This window comes from Rana temporaria, chromosome 5 (genome assembly GCF_905171775.1).
Source record: "Rana temporaria chromosome 5, aRanTem1.1, whole genome shotgun sequence".
Taxonomy (NCBI): Eukaryota; Metazoa; Chordata; class Amphibia; order Anura; family Ranidae; genus Rana; species Rana temporaria.
Window position 1 is genome coordinate 395,826,915 of NC_053493.1, and position 17,202 is coordinate 395,844,116.

Below are 17,202 nucleotides of genomic sequence, written 5' to 3' on the forward strand. Positions count from 1 at the left end.
AGTCATGGCCGTCCACCTAAACTGACCGGCCGGGCAAGGAAAGCATTCATCAGAGAAGCAGCCAAGAGGCCCATGGTAACTCTGGAGGAGCTGCAGAGATCCACAGCTCAGGGGGGAGAATCTGTCCACAGGACAACTATTTGTCGTGCTCTCCATAAATCTGACCTTTATGGAAGAATGGCAAGGAGAAAGTCATTGTTGAAAGAAAGCCATAAGAAGTCCTGATCGCAGTTTGGGAGAAGCCATGTGGGGGATACAACAAACATGTGGAAGAAGGTGCTCTGGTCAGATGAGACCAAAATGTTACCTAAAAACCTTTAGGCCTTCCATCACACTATGTGTGATGGAAAACTAACACTGAACATCACCCTGAACACACCATCCCCACTGTGAAACATGGTGGTGGCAGCATCATGTGGTGGGGATGCTTTTGTTCAGCAGGGACATGGAAGCTGGCCAGAGTTGATGTGAAGTTGGATGTAGCCAAATACAGGACAATCTTAGAAGAAAACCTGTTAAAGTCTGCAAAAGACTTGAGACTGAAGTGGAGGTTCACCTTCCATCAGGACAACAACCCTAAACATACAGCCAGAGCTACAATGGAATGGTTTAGATCAAAGCATATTCATGTGTTAGAATGGACCAGTCAAAGTCCAGACCAGTGATGGTGAACCTTGGCACCCCAGATGTTTTGGAACTACATTTCCCATGATGCTCATGCACTCTGCAGTGTAGTTGAGAATCATGGGAAATGTAGTTCCGAAACATCTGGGGTGCCAAGGTTCGCCATCACTGGTCCAGACCTAAATCCAATTGATAATCTGTGGCAAGACTTGAAAAATGCTGTTCAGACGCTCTCCATCCAATCTGACAGCTTGAGATATTTTGCAAAAATGTCCCTCTCTAGATGTGCAAAGCTGGTAAAGACATCCCCAAAAAGACTTTCAGAGAAAAGTGGTTCTACAAAATATTGACTGAATTCAAATGTACGCCATACATTTCACCAGGGGCGTTGCTAGGTCTACAAAAGATCCAGGGCTAGAGCCCATAGCAGCAAAGCAAAGAAGGTCATATGCTTGGGCGGGCATATACATGTATATGTATATGGCCTCTGTCCCCTGCACCCCACCGTAGTGCCCTCTGTCCCCTGCACCACACCGTAGTGCCCTCTGTCCCCTGCACCCCACCGTAGTGCCCTCTGTCCCCTGCACCCCACCGTAGTGCCCTCTGTCCCCTGCACCCCACCGTAGTGCCCTCTGTCCCCTGCACTCGACCACACAAACACACACTCTAGGTAGAACTCTCCTACCTTACACAGGTGTACAGCAATCAGAGCATATGAGATCAGCATCTGGGAGCAAGAACTACTGAAATTAACTTTTCACATTAACAGGCCGCTGTTTAATGAAAAAAGTTAACTTCTGCGGTTCCCGCCCCCATCCAGCCCTGTGATACCGGCTGCTCGCCGCTGTCCAATGAAGAGGACAGCAGTGAAAATGTCAGCGGGCCGGGTGCCTACATTCAGCAGTGGCAGGCCAGGTCCCGACCCCTTCCCTAGAGACTCAGGGCTATGGCCCCCAGATTTGGGGCTATAGCCTCAATAGCCACCCCCTAGCGACGCCTCTGCTTTTCACAAATCTTTAAAAAACATTTATATTCCACTTCACAATTACAGTATTTGCCGGCGTATAAGACGACTGGGTGTATAAGACAACCCCCTAATTTTCCAGCCAAAATGTTGGTTTTGGGTTCTACTCGCCGTATAAGACTACCCCCTTCCTACTAGTCATGCCTCGCCTCACGGTGCCACCATTACATGCCAGACTGTGTCACTACATGCCAGACTGTGCCCTATTACATGCCAGACTGTGCCCCATTACATGCCAGACTGTGTCACTACATGCCAGACTGTGCCCCACTACATGCCAGACTGTGCCCCATTACATGCCAGACTATGCCCCATTACATGCCAGACTGTGCCCCATTACATGCCAGACTGTGCCCCATTACATGCCAGACTGTGCCCCAGTACATGCCAGACTGTGCCCCATTACATGCCAGACTGTGCCCTTACCTTATCCCAAGACATGCAGAATCGCGGCCGTACGATTTTTCAAAAGCCGCGCCTTCTACGTCTTCTGTTCCGTGATAGGCGTAAACACTCAGCTTCCCAGGAGGCACTGTGTTCAGTGTTCGCCTATCACGGAGGCCCTCTCGTGCGAGGACGAGAGGGCCTCCGCGATAGGTGGACACTAAACACAGGACGAGAGGGCCTCCATGATAGGCGGACACTGAACACAGTGCCTCCTGGGAAGCTGAGTGTTTCCGCCTATCACGGAACAGAAGACGTAGGAGGCTCGGCTTTTGAAAAATCGTACGGCCGCGATTCTGGGATAAGGTAAGGTTAGGTTACCGGCGTATAAGACGACCCCGCGACTTTTTAGAAGATTTTAAGGGGTTAGAAAGTCGTCTTATACGCCGGAAAATACGGTATGTGCCTCTTTGTGTTGGTCTATCACATAAAATCCCAACAAAATACAATTATGTTTTTGGTTGTAACATGACAAAATGTGGAAAATTTCAAGGAGTATGAATACTTTTATAAGGCACTGTGAATATAAACCCAGCCTGACTGTGTGAATGAAAAATGGGCCTTCTATGGCCGGCTCTAATGGTAGTGTGATGTGGTCTTAGCAGCTTCTCATTTAAGACTATAATATCCCTCTCATATGATCAAGTCAGAGATCTTGAAATGTTTTTTTAGTGCAAGACTTTTCCAAAATGAGACTTTTCCAAGAAGGACGAGAATTCTCAGAAAAAAAAAAAGGAACGTTGGCTTGCTGTAAAGGGGCGTTTAAAGGGCTCTGCGCGGTCTGTCATTTCAGATCAGACGGGTCCTCCCAGCTTGTGAATCCAGTTAGAGTCCTTTTTGGACCGCGCGTTTTTCCAGGAAATTTCTGCGGCTACTTTCCCCCGTCATCTGCTGAACATCTTCCAAGTGTCTGTAAACTGGCAGCTCTGTTCAGAATGTTTGGCACGCCGGCAGTCAGAGGAGTCTCTGAGGTCGATTAAGTTTATAGCAGACTTTGTGCTTCTCCAGTGATGTCAAGTCCTGGGAAGGCACTGTGAGGGGAGAAGGAACACTGAGATCAATGCTATTTATTTAGCATGTCCTTTAAGTGCCAGTATTTAAATGCTACATTTTTTTTTTATCCTATCAAATAAAAATAACCTTTTGTCCATATATGTACATCTTCTTCGAGTCTACGGTCAAAAAAGTATAGGCCCAGATTCTCAAAGGACTTACGACGGCGTAGCGCCATGTACGCCGTCGTAAGTCCGAATAACAGCCGTCGTATCTATGCGGCTAATTCTTAGAATCAAGTTACGCATAAATTCGGCTAAGATACGAGCTGCGTAAGTCTCTTACACCGTCGTATCTTAGGGTGCATATTTACGCTGGCCGCTAGGTGGCGCTTCCGTAGATTTCCGCGTCGAATATACTAATGAGCTAGATACGCCGATTCACAAACGTACGTGCGCCCGGCGTAGCAAGATACGTCGTTTACGTAAGACATACGCCGGCGTAAAGTTACCCCTCATCAAGCAGGGGTGAGGCCCCATACACACGAGAGGATTTATCCGCGAATACGTTCCAGCGGAACGTTTCCGCGGATAAATCCTCTCGAGGATTTCAGCAGATTTCTCTGCGATGGAGTGTACTCACCATCGCATTGAAATCCGCGCCGAAATCCTCTGGCGATGACATGTCGCGCCGTCGCCGCGATTATGACGCGGCGACATGCGCGACGCTGTCATATAAGGAATTCCACGCATGCGTCGATTCATTACGACGCATGCAGGGGATCCCTTCGGACGGATGGATCCGGTGAGTCTATACAGACCAGCGGATCCATCCGTTGGGATGGATTCCAGCAGATAGATTTGTTTAGCATGTCAGCGAATATTCGATCTGCTGGAATCCATCCCAGGGGAGAAATATCCGCGGAAACAGATCCGCTGGCGTGTACACACCATAGGATCTATCCGCTGAAACCCATTCGCTGGGATTTTTCAGCGGATGGATTCTATCGTGTGTATGGGGCCTAAGTCATGTTAGGTATGGACGTCGGAACAGCGTTGTGTTTTACGTCGTTTGCGTAAGTCGTCCGTGAATGGGGCTGGACGCAAGTTACGTTCACGTCGACTAGGCATTGAGCGGGCCTAATTTAATTTGAAAATTCGACGTGATACTGAGCATGCACGCGCATGCGCCGTTCAAAAAAAGCGCCATTTACGTGGGGTCATGATTAGTTTACATAAAACACGCCCCCCTGTTCCTCATTTGATTTAGGCGCGCTTACGCCGGCAAAATTACGCTACGCCGCCGTAACTTTAGACGCAAGTGCTTTGTGAATACAGCACTTGCCTCTCTTAAGTTGCGGCGGCGTAGCGTAACTACGATACGCTACGCCCGCCTACATTTACGCCGCTGACTGTGAATCTGGCCCAAACAAGTATAGTGTTCATATTTTCAGTACTGTAAAAGTGAAAATAGCCCCCATATCTAATGGCTCTTCCTCTTCACTCTATAATGAATGTAAAAAGTATCATGCCGCGTACACACCACCGTTTTTCATGACGTGAAAAATGCAATTTTTTTTTAATTGTCATTAACCACTTGCTTACTGGGCACATATACCCCCTTCCTGCCCAGGTGAAATTTCAGCTTCCGGCACTGCGTCACTTTAACTGACAATTGCGCGGACACCTAAATAGGGGCTGGATGTGGCGACCATAGATAGATTTGAATCTATCTATGGTGATAGAACGATGCAGGAGAAAGGGGGCGGCGCCCATGCGTCCCTTATGGAAGCACCGCCACTATATATAATGCAACTTGCCACTTCTTAAAGTAGAACTTCACTCTCTTAACCACCTCCATACCGCGCCATAGGGAAATGATGGCGGCAGGAACCCCTCGCCAATCCGGGTGGACATCATATGATGTCCTGTGTTCCCGGCGATCTAGGGCGCGCGCACCCACGGCAGCGCTCGTGACCCGGCGGCCGCGATCGCCGCCGGGTGCCCGCGATTGCCGGTAATCGCAGCAGGAGTGTGGATCTGCGTGTTTAAACACACAGATCCACCTCCTGTCAGCGGTGAGGAGACCAATGTGTGTTCCCAGTACAGAGGAACACACATCGGTCTCCTCCCCTTGAGAGTCCCCTCCCCCTACAGTTAGAACACACCTTAGGGAACATATTAACCCCTTCAACACCCCCTAGTGGTTAACCCCTTCCCTGCCAGTCACATTTACACAGTAATCAATGCATATTTATAGCATTAATCGCTGTATAAATGTGAATGGTCCCAAAAACGTGTCAAAAGTGTCCGATGTGTTCGCCGCAATGTCACGGTCACAGTAAAAAATCCCAAATCACCGCCAATACTAGTTAAAAAAAATTAATAAAATAAAAATGCCATAAATCTATCACCTATTTTGTTGACGCTATAACTTTTGCGCAAACAAATCAATATACGATTATTGTGATTTTTTTTTACCAAAAATATGTAGAAGAATACGTATCGGCCTAAACTGAGGAACGCCATGGTGAGTGTACATATTTCACATTGTATTTTAGGTTCAATCAGCAGAATGGTAATTCACATCCTATCGGACATCCTTTTTAAAACCAGAAGTGGAATCATAAGAATTGTATTTAACTTCATTGGTTAGTGGTCTGCATGAACAGAGCATGATCAGCGAATGAATGTGCAGTACATAGTTTAACCTCTGAGTCTCAGTTCCTTAAGAAATCTCAGCCAGTTCCGATGACTTATTTCAACATTTTATTCATGCGTTCCTGATGGAAAGCAGAACTATGTTTCAATATATAAAATGTAAAAGATAGATGTGATCTCAGCTGAAGGAGCTTGAGTTCTAATGTTTGAACACTGATGCCGTGTACACACGATCGTTTTTCGGGTTCTAAAAAATCAGCGTCCCCATCAGAGCCCCCCCTTAAGTCAGCGTCCCCATCAGAGCCCCCCTTACATCAGCGTCCCCATCAGAGCCCCCCTTACATCAGCGTCCCCATCAGAGCCCCCCCTTACATCAGCGTCCCCATCAGAGTTTCCCCTTACATCAGCGTTCCCATCAGAGCCCCCCCTTACATCAGCGTCCCCATCAGAGCCCCCCCTTACATCAGCGTCCCCATCAGAGCCCCCCCTTACATCAGCGTCCCCATCAGAGCCCCCCCTTACATCAGCATCCCCATCAGAGCCCCCCCTTACATCAGCGTCCCCATCAGAGCCCCCCCTTACATCAGCGTCCCCATCAGAGTTTCCCCTTACATCAGTGTTCCCATCAGAGCCCCCCCTTACATCAGCGTCCCCATCAGAGTTCCCCCTTACATCAGCGTCCCCATCAGAGCCCCCCTTACATCAGCGTCCCCATCAGAGCCCCCCCTTTACATCAGCGTCCCCATCAGAGCCCCCCCTTACATTAGCGTCCCCATCAGAGCCCCCCTTACATCAGCGTCCCCATCAGAGCCCCCCCCTTACATCAGCGTCCCCATCAGAGTTCCCCCTTACATCAGCGTCCCCATCAGAGCCCCCCTTACATCAGCGTCCCCATCAGAGCCCCCCTTACATCAGCGTCCCCATCAGAGTTCCCCCTTACATCAGCGTTCCCATCAGCGTTCCCCCTTACATCAGCGTCCCTATCAGAGCCCCCTTACATCAGCGTCCCCATCAGAGCCCCCCTTACATAAGCGTCCCCATCAGAGCCCCCCTTACATCAGCGTCCCCATCAGAGCCCCCCTTACATCAGCGTCCCCATCAGAGCCCCCCCTTACATCAGCGTCCCCATCAGAGTTCCCCTTACATCAGCGTTCCCATCAGCGTTCCCCCTTACATCAGCGTCCCCATCAGAGCCCCCCTTACATCAGCGTCCCCATCAGAGTTCCCCTTACATCAGCGTCCCCATCAGAGTTCCCCTTACATCAGCGTCCCCATCAGAGTTCCCCTTACATTAATGTCCCCTTTGCCTCTGTAATTAGGCTAGCAGAGGGCAGAGGAAATTCTATCCTCCTCTGAACGCTGGTGTAAGCTCGCCATTGCTTGCTAGGACGCAGACAGGGGCCTGTATTCTTGCGCTGGAGACTGATAGGAGGCGGGGAAGGGAAGCAGAGACTGTGCGCATCAGCTGCGGGCTGGATAAAAAAATTGTAGTGGCCCACGGGCCATAGAAGACATTAGCTGCACATCATTGCCCTGGACTGGTTGCCTGATATCAATAATGATGGACCACGCTTGCCCAATGTGTGCTGGCATGGCTACTTCCAGTCTCCACCAGGTGTGCATGTGACTGGGTGGCACAGGAACAAAACTGGGTGGGAGGTTCCCCCCCCATAACATTTAAATAAACCACGTTTTGAAAATATTAGATAGAGTGGCGCTTTTATGTATGAAATAGAAACAAAAAGGAGGCGGCTATGTCACTGCCATCTGACCGCCATTACCGTCCATGAGCAGCTTTAGGTGTAGGAATTCTGCTTGAACGACCATCAAATCCCTAAACGTCTCACACGGCCAGACAATTAATTAGGACGGAGTGCTGACCTTGACATTTCAAATCCTTCCCGGACTCAGCCACACTACAGACAACAGTAGCCCAAGAACATTAGCTAAATCGAATTAAAGTGATGCTTCCTGCAGCTGGGATCTACTAAGAGGGGGGCTGCCGTGTTTCCCTGGCTCCATCAGTCATTACGTCAGTAAGAAACCATCGTCTTCCATACACACAAGTAAAATTAATGAGTATGGAGGAGTGCAAAAAAACACACGTCATTTAAAGTGTATGTTCTTTCACAGATAGATACACTGTATTACCAAAAGTATTGGGACGCCTGCCTTTACACGCACATGAACTTTAATGGCATCCCAGTCTTAGTCCATAGGGTTCAATATTGAGTTGGCCCCGCCCTTATAACACCTTCAACTCTTCTGGGAAGGCCGTCCACAAGGTTTAGGAGTGTGTCTATGGGAATGTTTGACCATTCTTCCAGAAGTGCATTTGTTAGGCACTGATGTTGGATGGGAAGGCCTGGCTCCGCTCTAGTTCAACACAAAGGTTTTCTATTGGTTTAGGGTCAGGACAGTCAAGGTTTCTCCACCCCAAACTCGCTCATCCATGTCTTTATGGACCTTGCTTTGTGCACTGGTGTGCAGTCATGTTGGAACAGGAAGGGCCCAGTGTTGCCAACCTACCAGATTGAAATTTACTGGCACGACACCCGAAATTTACTGGCGCTGCCACGTTTTTACTGGCATTTCACAAAAGTTACTAAATTACATTTTTAGGTGCAAATTTCAGTATTTAGGCTACAAACAAGTACGCTAGGCGAATAGCAATGTGATTTAAGGTAGATATTAAAGTAAAAAAACATATTTTTGTTATTTTCGATATAATAAGGGGAAATTATTTAGTCACATCACCCCCTGCCTCCATCCCCCTCTGCCACCAACACCCCCTGTCTTCACCCCCCTCTGCAGTGCCACAATCTCCCCCTGCCTCCAATCTCCCCCTGCCTCCAATCTCCCTCTGCCTCCAATCTCCCTCTGCCTCCAATCTCCCTCTGCCTCCAATCTCCCCCAGGCCCCCTGCCTCCAATCACCCCCTGCCTCCATCCCCCTCTGCGGTGCCACCATCCCCCTCTGCGGTGCCACCAACACCCCCTGCCTCCAATCACCCCCTGCCACTAACACCCCCTGCCTCCAGTCTCCCCCTGCCTCCATCCCCCTCTGCGGTGCCACCATCACCCCCTGCCTCCAATCTCCATGCGCAGTTCCAAGCCGAACCGATCTTGGTTATTTTTACTGGCACATTCCCACAACCACAGACATTTACGAACAGGGGAAAAAGGAGCCCGTTTTTACGAACTGTCCGTAAAAATACGGACGGTTGGCAACACTGGAAGGGTCCATCCCCAAACTGTTCCCACAAAGTTGGGAGCATGAAATTGTCCAAAATGTCTTGGTATGCTGACGCCTTAAAGGGGTTGTAAAGGTAAATGTTTTTTCACCTTAATACATCCTATGCATTAGGGTGAAAAAACATCCGACGGTACCGCCCCCGAACCCCTGTTTTACTTACCTGACCCCTCGAAAGTCCCACGCGCGTCCACGTGATCCTCTTCGGTTCCCAGCCTGGCCGTTGATTGGCTAGGCTGGATGGATTGATAGCAGCGCAGCCATTGGCTGGCGCTGCTGTCAATCACAGCGGATGACGCGGGGGGGCGGGCCCGAGTGATACATTTGGGGCTTTGGCCTCCGCTGTATCACGGGAGCGCGCTCGCAAAAGCTTTCCACCATGCGAGGGAGCTCGCATGAAGGTGGAAAGCTTTTGCGGGGAGGAGCCGAGACAGCCGCCGAGGGACCCCAGAAGACCGGATTCGGAGACACTCTGTGCAAAACGAGCTGCACAGTGGAGGTAAGTATAACATGCTTTTTATTTATTTATTTATTTTATTCTGCCTTAGTGTTCCTTTAAGTGTTCCCTTCACTGAAACTAAGGGGCCAAGCCTAACCCCTGAAAAACATCCCCACACCATAATTCCCCTCCACCAAATGATTTGGACCAGTGCACAAAGCAAGGTCCATAAAGACATAGATGAGCGAGTTTGGGGTGGAGGAATTTGACTGACCTGCACAGAGTCCTGACCTCAACCCGATAGAACACCTTTTGGATTAATTAGGGCGGAGATTGCGATCCGGGCAAAGGGTGGGCCAACTCAACATTGAATCCCGTGGACTAAGACTGGGATGCTATTAAAGTTCATGTGCGTGTAAAGGCAGGTGTCCCAATACTTTTGGTAATATAGTGTAGAAAGATAGATAGATAGATAGATCAGCAGCAGTTGCTTTTTTTGCTCGCTTTTGGAAGGTCAGCATTCAATTTGGATTGGCCTCCCTGCGCTCCAAAAACGCGGCAAAGAAGTAGCACATTTTGAAACTGAGCCAGGCGCCTTTTGGCATTGCATGTTTTGCCGAAATTTTCATGCATTTTGCCACATGACAATCACAGCAAAAATGCACCACGTTTGGGGCGTCATAAAGAAATAATGGCACCGTAAGTGCGTTGCATGTGGGTCTTTTATTCATTTTGGCAACCTAAAACACTAGGGCTAATTTTCGGGGGGTGTCTTATTTAACTATGGTATGTACAATGATCCTAAAGTGGTTGTTATCCTAAAGAAAATAAATAGTCAGATAGAGAGTCAAATAGAGTCAGTATTTTGATGTAAAAAGCATCTTAAAATATGTTACCTTTCTTGCAGCTTCCCTGGCTGCGCATGGTCTGCCTGGGCTCTTCTCTGCTCCAGGATCCCCGCTGGCATCGGCCTGCTCCGTGCACTGGGAAGGGGGCCGCGGGCGTCGGGCGGGAGGAGAGCAGAGGAGGGGGGAGCCGGTGTCCTGCTGGCGTCTGCCCGCTCTGTGCGCTGAGGAGGTAGGGGCTGTGGGCATCGGGCGGGAGGAGGGGGGAGCCAGTGTCCCACTGGCGTCTGCCCGCTCCGTGTGCTGAGGAGGTAGGGGCTGAGTGAGTGAGTGAGAAACTTGTAAAGCGCAACACATGCGAACTGAATCGCCTCTGGGCGCTGTTTCCATTTTCATGGGCAAGGAAAACCCCTTGACCTCAGAAGAGATGGATTTTAATCTTTCCTCTGAAGGCCAAGTGGTCCGACTCCAGCCGGATGCGGGCATCGGGCAGGAGGAGAGCGGAGGAGGGGGGAGCCAGTGTCCCACTGGTGTCTGCCCGCTCCATGTGCTGAGGAGGGAGGGGCTGTGGGCATCGGGAGAGAGGAGAGGGGGAGCCGCTGCAATCATTATGCAAAGTGGATTAAAGAAAATGTTAAACTAATTTGACTAGGGCTTATTTTCGGGGTAGTGTTTATTTTGCAGCCCTCCCCAAGAATCATGCTAGGTCTTATTATCGGGGTAGGTCTTATTTTCGGGGAAACACGGTAGCAAAGGGTGACCACGTGTCCCGGATTGCCCACGACAGTCCCACATTTTGCAGATCTGTCCCGGGCACCTTCATTCCAGGACAATACAGTGTCCCAGAATGAAACTGACACAGCCACCCCCCGGGAATATCTGATGCCCCCAAAATGGCCGCCACATCACTGCTTTACTCACTGACAGTACTTGCCCTGGCCGGGAATGCCTGGAGGAGCACAACCCCCGCCCCCTGCTTGTGATTGGAAAAATCATAAATCCCGCCTCTTGTGTCTAATCACTGTGCTGTGATTGGTTACACCACAAGCTGATTTTTGGGAAGGGGGAGGGTGTCCCTGGAATGGTAGTTTGGAAATGTGGTCACCCTAACCTAGCGTGAATAGGGCCTCGGATAGAATAGAATTCTACAACAGCGCACACCTAGCCAGTTTTGGCCACACGTTCCTCCAGACATTGTTGTTCAAAGGAAATAGTTAAGAAGCTTGAGCATAACCTTTTCTAAAAAAAAAAAAAGAATTCACACAACAAAAGGGTCGGCCTTACGGGGCGTTCGCCTCCCTGTGCCAGTAACTGCCAGGAATAAGGCTGGGCGAGGGCAAGAGGTCTTACCGCCGGGGTCTGAGCACCATTGTTTCCAGCTTCTCCCCCTTTCCCTTTGGAATGGTGTCAGCGGCTGCTCCACCGAGGATCTATTTTAAGCGTCTGTTTGTTAGGAGAAAAAAAAAGATGATTTAATGGCTCTGGGGTGTCACTGGAGATAAAATAAGATGCCGGGGAAGGATATGAGTGAGCTGCAGCTTGGCCGTGTAGTAGCTCCGTCTGCTACGTTTTATAGGGAAGCGTCTGTGAACCTGTTCAATGTGAATATTTATAACCCCCAGGATGTCATTTATAAGAGAAGAAATATTCAGAGATAAAACAGCGTTATATATTCCTGGTTTAGGGGTTGAGATCCAGCCAGATAATGATATAAAATATAAGGTATATACAGTGGGGTGGGGGGGCACTTTTTTCACCCAAATATATGGGGGAAAAAGTCTCTGCGTCTTATAGTCCGAATATGGAATGTACAGCCCCCCCGGCACCGCCGTTCAACATACCGGATAGCAGACAAGCAGGCAGGCAAGCAGCCGAACCATCAGCGGACTCACGGCGACACGGCGGATTGCGGCGGCATAGACGGACTGTGTAATGGCGGCATGGGAAGCGGGCTACGAAGAGGAAGCCCCATGAAGCATTGCGCCCAGGGCTGCTGATAGGGGGGGACCACCAGTCCTCTTGTAGGTGGCCCGGGCTCACAGGGGGGCCCAAATAGCAGAGGGAATCAGTGCGGTCAGATGTCCAAAGTCCAGCCCGCGGGCCAATTGCGGCCCTCGTTCCAGTTTAATGCGGCCCGACTGGTAATTTGGATATATATATATCTTTTGTGGCCCCCAACTGAGCGCCGCTGGGGCTATACTGTATTTATCATTCTGGAAGCCTCGGAGGGGACAGGGAGGGGGCGGGACGAGTCCTGTCAGATTACATACAGGAGAATCTCCTGTTTACTCGGCGGCATTTGTAATAGGAAGTCCCGTCTCTTGGGCTGCCATTGGACGACTGTTCTGTCTATAATAGGAGGCGGGACTTTGTATTAAAGAGGCCGCCGAGCGAACAGGAGATTCTCCTGTATAATCTGTTTGTGCTTGTACCGCCCGCCCTCCCTGTCCCTTCCGAGGCTGCAGATGGACTTGGATCAGGCTGCACTGATGGCAATGTTGAGGCTGCACTCATGGCACTGGTGAGGCTGCACTGATGGCAATGTTGAGGCTGCAGTCATGGCACTGGTGAGGCTGCACTGAGGGCAATGTTGAGGCTGCACTCATGGCACTGGTGAGGCTGCACTCATGGCACTGGTGAGGCTGCACTCATGTCACTGATGAGGCTGCACTCATGTCACTGGTGAGGCTGCACTGAGGGCAATGTTGAGGCTGCACTCATGGCACTGGTGAGGCTGCACTGATGGCAATGTTGAGGCTGTACTGATGGCAATGAACAGGTAAGGAAGCTGCCGCTCCAGGTGAGCACACCTAAGGTAATCACTGTCCACTCATAAAACCAACGGGTGCCGGCAATGCATAGGATATAGTAGCTAGAGTAGCATAGTAGCTATGACTAAGCATTGAGGTTCAATGTGAAATGCGTCAGCTGTTTTTTCCCCACTGTATGCTGGTTCTTGTAGTGCATTTTCTTTTTACCCAATAAAGGGCACGTCTTTTTAAGACTTTGGAGTGCGGCTGTCCATATATCTCTTTCTCTGCATGCACTGATGGCAATGTTGAGGCTGCACTAATGGCAATGTTGAGGCTGCACTGATGGCAATATTGAGGCTGCACTAATGGCACTGGTGAGGCTGCACTGATGGCAATGTTGAGGCTGCACTGATGGCAATGTTGAGGCTGCACTGATGGCAATGTTGAGGCTGCACTAATAGCAATGTTGAGGCTGCACTGATGGCAATTTTGAGGCTGCACTAATGGCAATGTTGAGGCTGCACTGATGACAATGTTGAGGCTGCACTGATGACAATGTTGAGGCTGCACTGATGACAATGTTGAGGCTGCACTGATGACAATGTTGAGGCTGCACTGATGACAATGTTGAGGCTGCACTGATGACAATGTTGAGGCTGCACTGATGGCAATGTTGAGGCTGCACTGATGGTAATGTTGAGGCTGCACTCATGGCACTGGTGAGGCTGCACTCATGGGCAGTGACCCTTATTTGGCTTCACAGTTTATCTTATTTTACCACACAGCCACAAAGGCAAGAGAATTCTTGTTGGGCAGCGTATTTGTTAATGTGCATTTAATTTTAACGGTCGGCCCTCACACATGTTCACTTCATCAAATCTGGCCCTCTTTGAAAGAAGTTTGGACACCCCTGGCATAGATGAAGGTAAAAGAAGCAAATGAAAGTTGAGCTTTAACTTTATCTTTATGTCTTTGTTTTAGGTGTGGCAGACCCGGCAAATCAGTGGATATATCGTAGACCCCGTTGGTTTTACCCCAAATAACAATACAAAAAAAAAGAAAATGGAAGAAAAGAATTACAAAGGATCTTCAGTGAAATAATGTGGACTCGGCAGAAGGAGGACGGCACTACACACCGCGGGGACTGTCCGGCTATCACCAGGACTACCAGGACTATGGGTAAGTGTCGGTGTCGTCATATTATGTTCTGATAATAATTCTCATTGTAAGAACACATCCACCATCCCTCCAACCTTTGCCTGTCGCCGTTCTAGAAAGCTTTGGGCTAGATTTAGGTAGCCCTGCGTAATTTAGTGCGGGCGTAACGTATCTCCGATTAGGGCGCAAGTTCCGTATTCATAAAGAACTTGCGCCCTAAGTTTACGGCGGCGTAACGTATGTGTTGGCCGGCGTAAGCCCGCCTAATTCAAATGGGGATGATGTGGGTGTGTTTTATTTAAATTATTGTTGACCTCGCGTATTTTAAGTTTTTTACGAAATGCTCGAAATTCCACCGCAAATCGTCATTGCTTTCGACGTGAACGTAAATTAGGTCCAGCCCTATTCGCGAACGACTTACGCAAACGACGTAAAAAAATTCAAAATTCGATGCGGGAACGACGTCCATACTTAACCACTTACCCCCCGGACCATATTGCTGCCCAAAGACCAGAGTACTTTTTGCGATTCGGGACTGCGTCGCTTTAACAGACAATTGCGCGGTCGTGCGACGTGGCTCCCAAACAAAATTGGCGTCCTTTTTTTCCCACAAATAGAGCTTTCTTTTGGTGGTATTTGATCACCTCTGCGGTTTTTATTTTTTGCGCTATAAACAAAAATAGAACGACAATTTTGAAAAAAATGAATATTTTTTACTTTTTGCTGTAATAAATATCCCCCAAAAATATATAAAAAAACATTTTTTTTCCTCAGTTTAGGCCGATACGTATTCTTCTACATATTTTTCGTAAAAAAAAATCGCAATAAGCGTTTATTGATTGGTTTGCGCAAAAGTTATAGCGTTTGCAAAATAGGGGGTATTTTTATGGCATTTTTATTAATATTTTTTTTACTAGTAATGGCGGCGATCAGCGATTTTTTTTTTTGGTATTGCGACATTATGGCGGACACTTCGGACATTTTTGACACATTTTTGGGACCATTGGCATTTTTATAGCGATCAGTGCTATAAAAATGCATTAGATTACTATAAAAATGCCACTGGCAGTGAAGGGGTTAACACTAGGGGGCGGGGAAGGGGTTAAGTATGCCTGGGTGTGTTCTTACTGTGGGGGGGGGGGGGGGTGGCCTCACTAGGGGAAACACTGATCCTCGGTTCATACAGTGTATGAACCGAAGAAAAGCATTTCCCCTGCTGACAGGAACGAGAGCTGTGTGTTTACACACACAGCTCCCGTTCCCCGCTCTGTACCGAGCGATCGCGTGTGCCCGGCGGCGATCGCGCCCGCCGGGCACACGCACGGGAGTCGGGGGCGAGCGGGGGGCGCGTGCGCGCGCCTCCGGCGGCGCGCGTGCGCCCCTAGTGGCGGCTAAAGGGTAGGACGTCATAATACGTGATCTCGCCTAGGAGAGCCACCTTGTGGACGTATTATGACGGTGCGGCGACGGCAAGTAGTTAACATTGCGTACGCCTCATAGAAGCAGGAGCAACGTTACTCCGGAAAAGCCTTACGCAAACGACGTTAAAAAATTCCGCCGGGCGCACTTACGTTTTTGTAAATTGGCGTACGCAATGTTAAGTATGGACGTCGTTCCCGCGTCGAATTTAGAATTTTTTACGTCATTTGCGTAAGTCGTTCGCGAATAGGGCTGGACGTAATTTACGTTCACGTCGAAAGCAATGACGATTTGCGGCGGAATTTTTGAGCATTTCGTAAAAAACGTAAAATACGCGGGGTCAACAATGACTTAAATAAAACACGCCCACATCATCCCCATTTGAATTAGGCGGGCTTACGCCGGCCCACATACGTTACGCCGCCGTAACTTTGGGGCGTATCAAGATCATTTGCATATTCTACGCCGAAAACGACGGAAATGCCACCTAGCGGCCAGCGTAAATATGCATCCTAAGATACAACGGCGTAAGAGACTTGCGCCAGTCGGATCTTAGCCTAATTTCGCCGTATCTTGCTTTCTGAATACGGAAAGAAGATACGCCGGCGCAGCTTTTAATTTACACGGCGTATATATAGATACGCCAGCGTAAATCCTTGCAATCCTTTGTTTTTGTTTTTGTCTTTTTACTCTCTTGGCGTTCTCTACGGTCGGACGCATTTCTTACAATGTGTATGGTGGGCGGTTCCATTGTATCTCTGATCTCCACATTAACTCATTAGGGAGAAGTAAGTATCTTGATGGCTACAAGGGATTGTAAATTGTTTCTTTTTTTCTTTCAGTTGTGATCAATGTTGATGGCGGCTCGTTAGTGAAAACATTCATGTAGGTTGATTTGTCTTATTGTATGCATTGCGTTTTCATTAGGTCAGCGTAATCTCATTTATGAAAGAGAGGCTCCCGGGGGGGGGGGGCTAATGAATAATCGCTCGCTGGCTCTATTGCTCTGGGTCAGCCTTTTGTGTTCCGATTCATTGATTTGCTGTTATTGTATCAATTGCTTGGCATGGGATGGCGAAGGGGCTGACAAAGCAGAGGACGGAGGAATTACAGGGAACCAATAGTCTCTGCAATCATTTATTTAGACCTACAATGCAGGGAGTGTAGAGAAACTTAAACCACATCTTATTGTTATTTCAAAAGCAATTTAATATTTTTATTTTTTTAATCTGCGGTTTTCATTAAAGTCGTAGGGGTGGGGCAGAGGCAGGGCCGTCCTAATAGCATCATGAGCCCCTGGGCAAAGTAATGCTCTGGGGCCCCTACAATGATGACAGTGAAGGTAAACAGACATCAGGTAGGTAGGAGGCAGACTGCCTACCCTGTGTATCTATCACTCTCAGTGCCACCATGGGGCCCCCAATTTCGAGCAGCGTGGGCTCAAGGACCAGCTGCTTTGGGGAAAGTGCAGGGGGCCCCCATGTGCCCAGGTGTGCCCTCTCATTAAGACAGCCCTGGCCAGGGTGGAGAGTGGGGTCCCCCAATTTTCAGCTTTCAGCGTTGTCGCAAGTTGAATGACAATTGCGCGGTC

At 49.0% G+C, this 17,202-nt stretch overlaps 1 long non-coding RNA gene across 1 annotated transcript in view; it reads left to right on the plus strand.

The window, feature by feature from the left end:
• LOC120941526 overlaps positions 1 to 16,977 on the plus strand; it is an 82,772-nt gene extending 65,795 nt beyond the window's left edge. Inside the window, exons 2-3 of the long non-coding RNA XR_005749557.1 lie at positions 14,016 to 14,213; positions 16,454 to 16,977. This is a non-coding gene — a long non-coding RNA (uncharacterized LOC120941526). The remainder of the gene's footprint in view (positions 1 to 14,015; positions 14,214 to 16,453) is intronic.
• Positions 16,978 to 17,202: the final 225 nt, after the last annotated feature.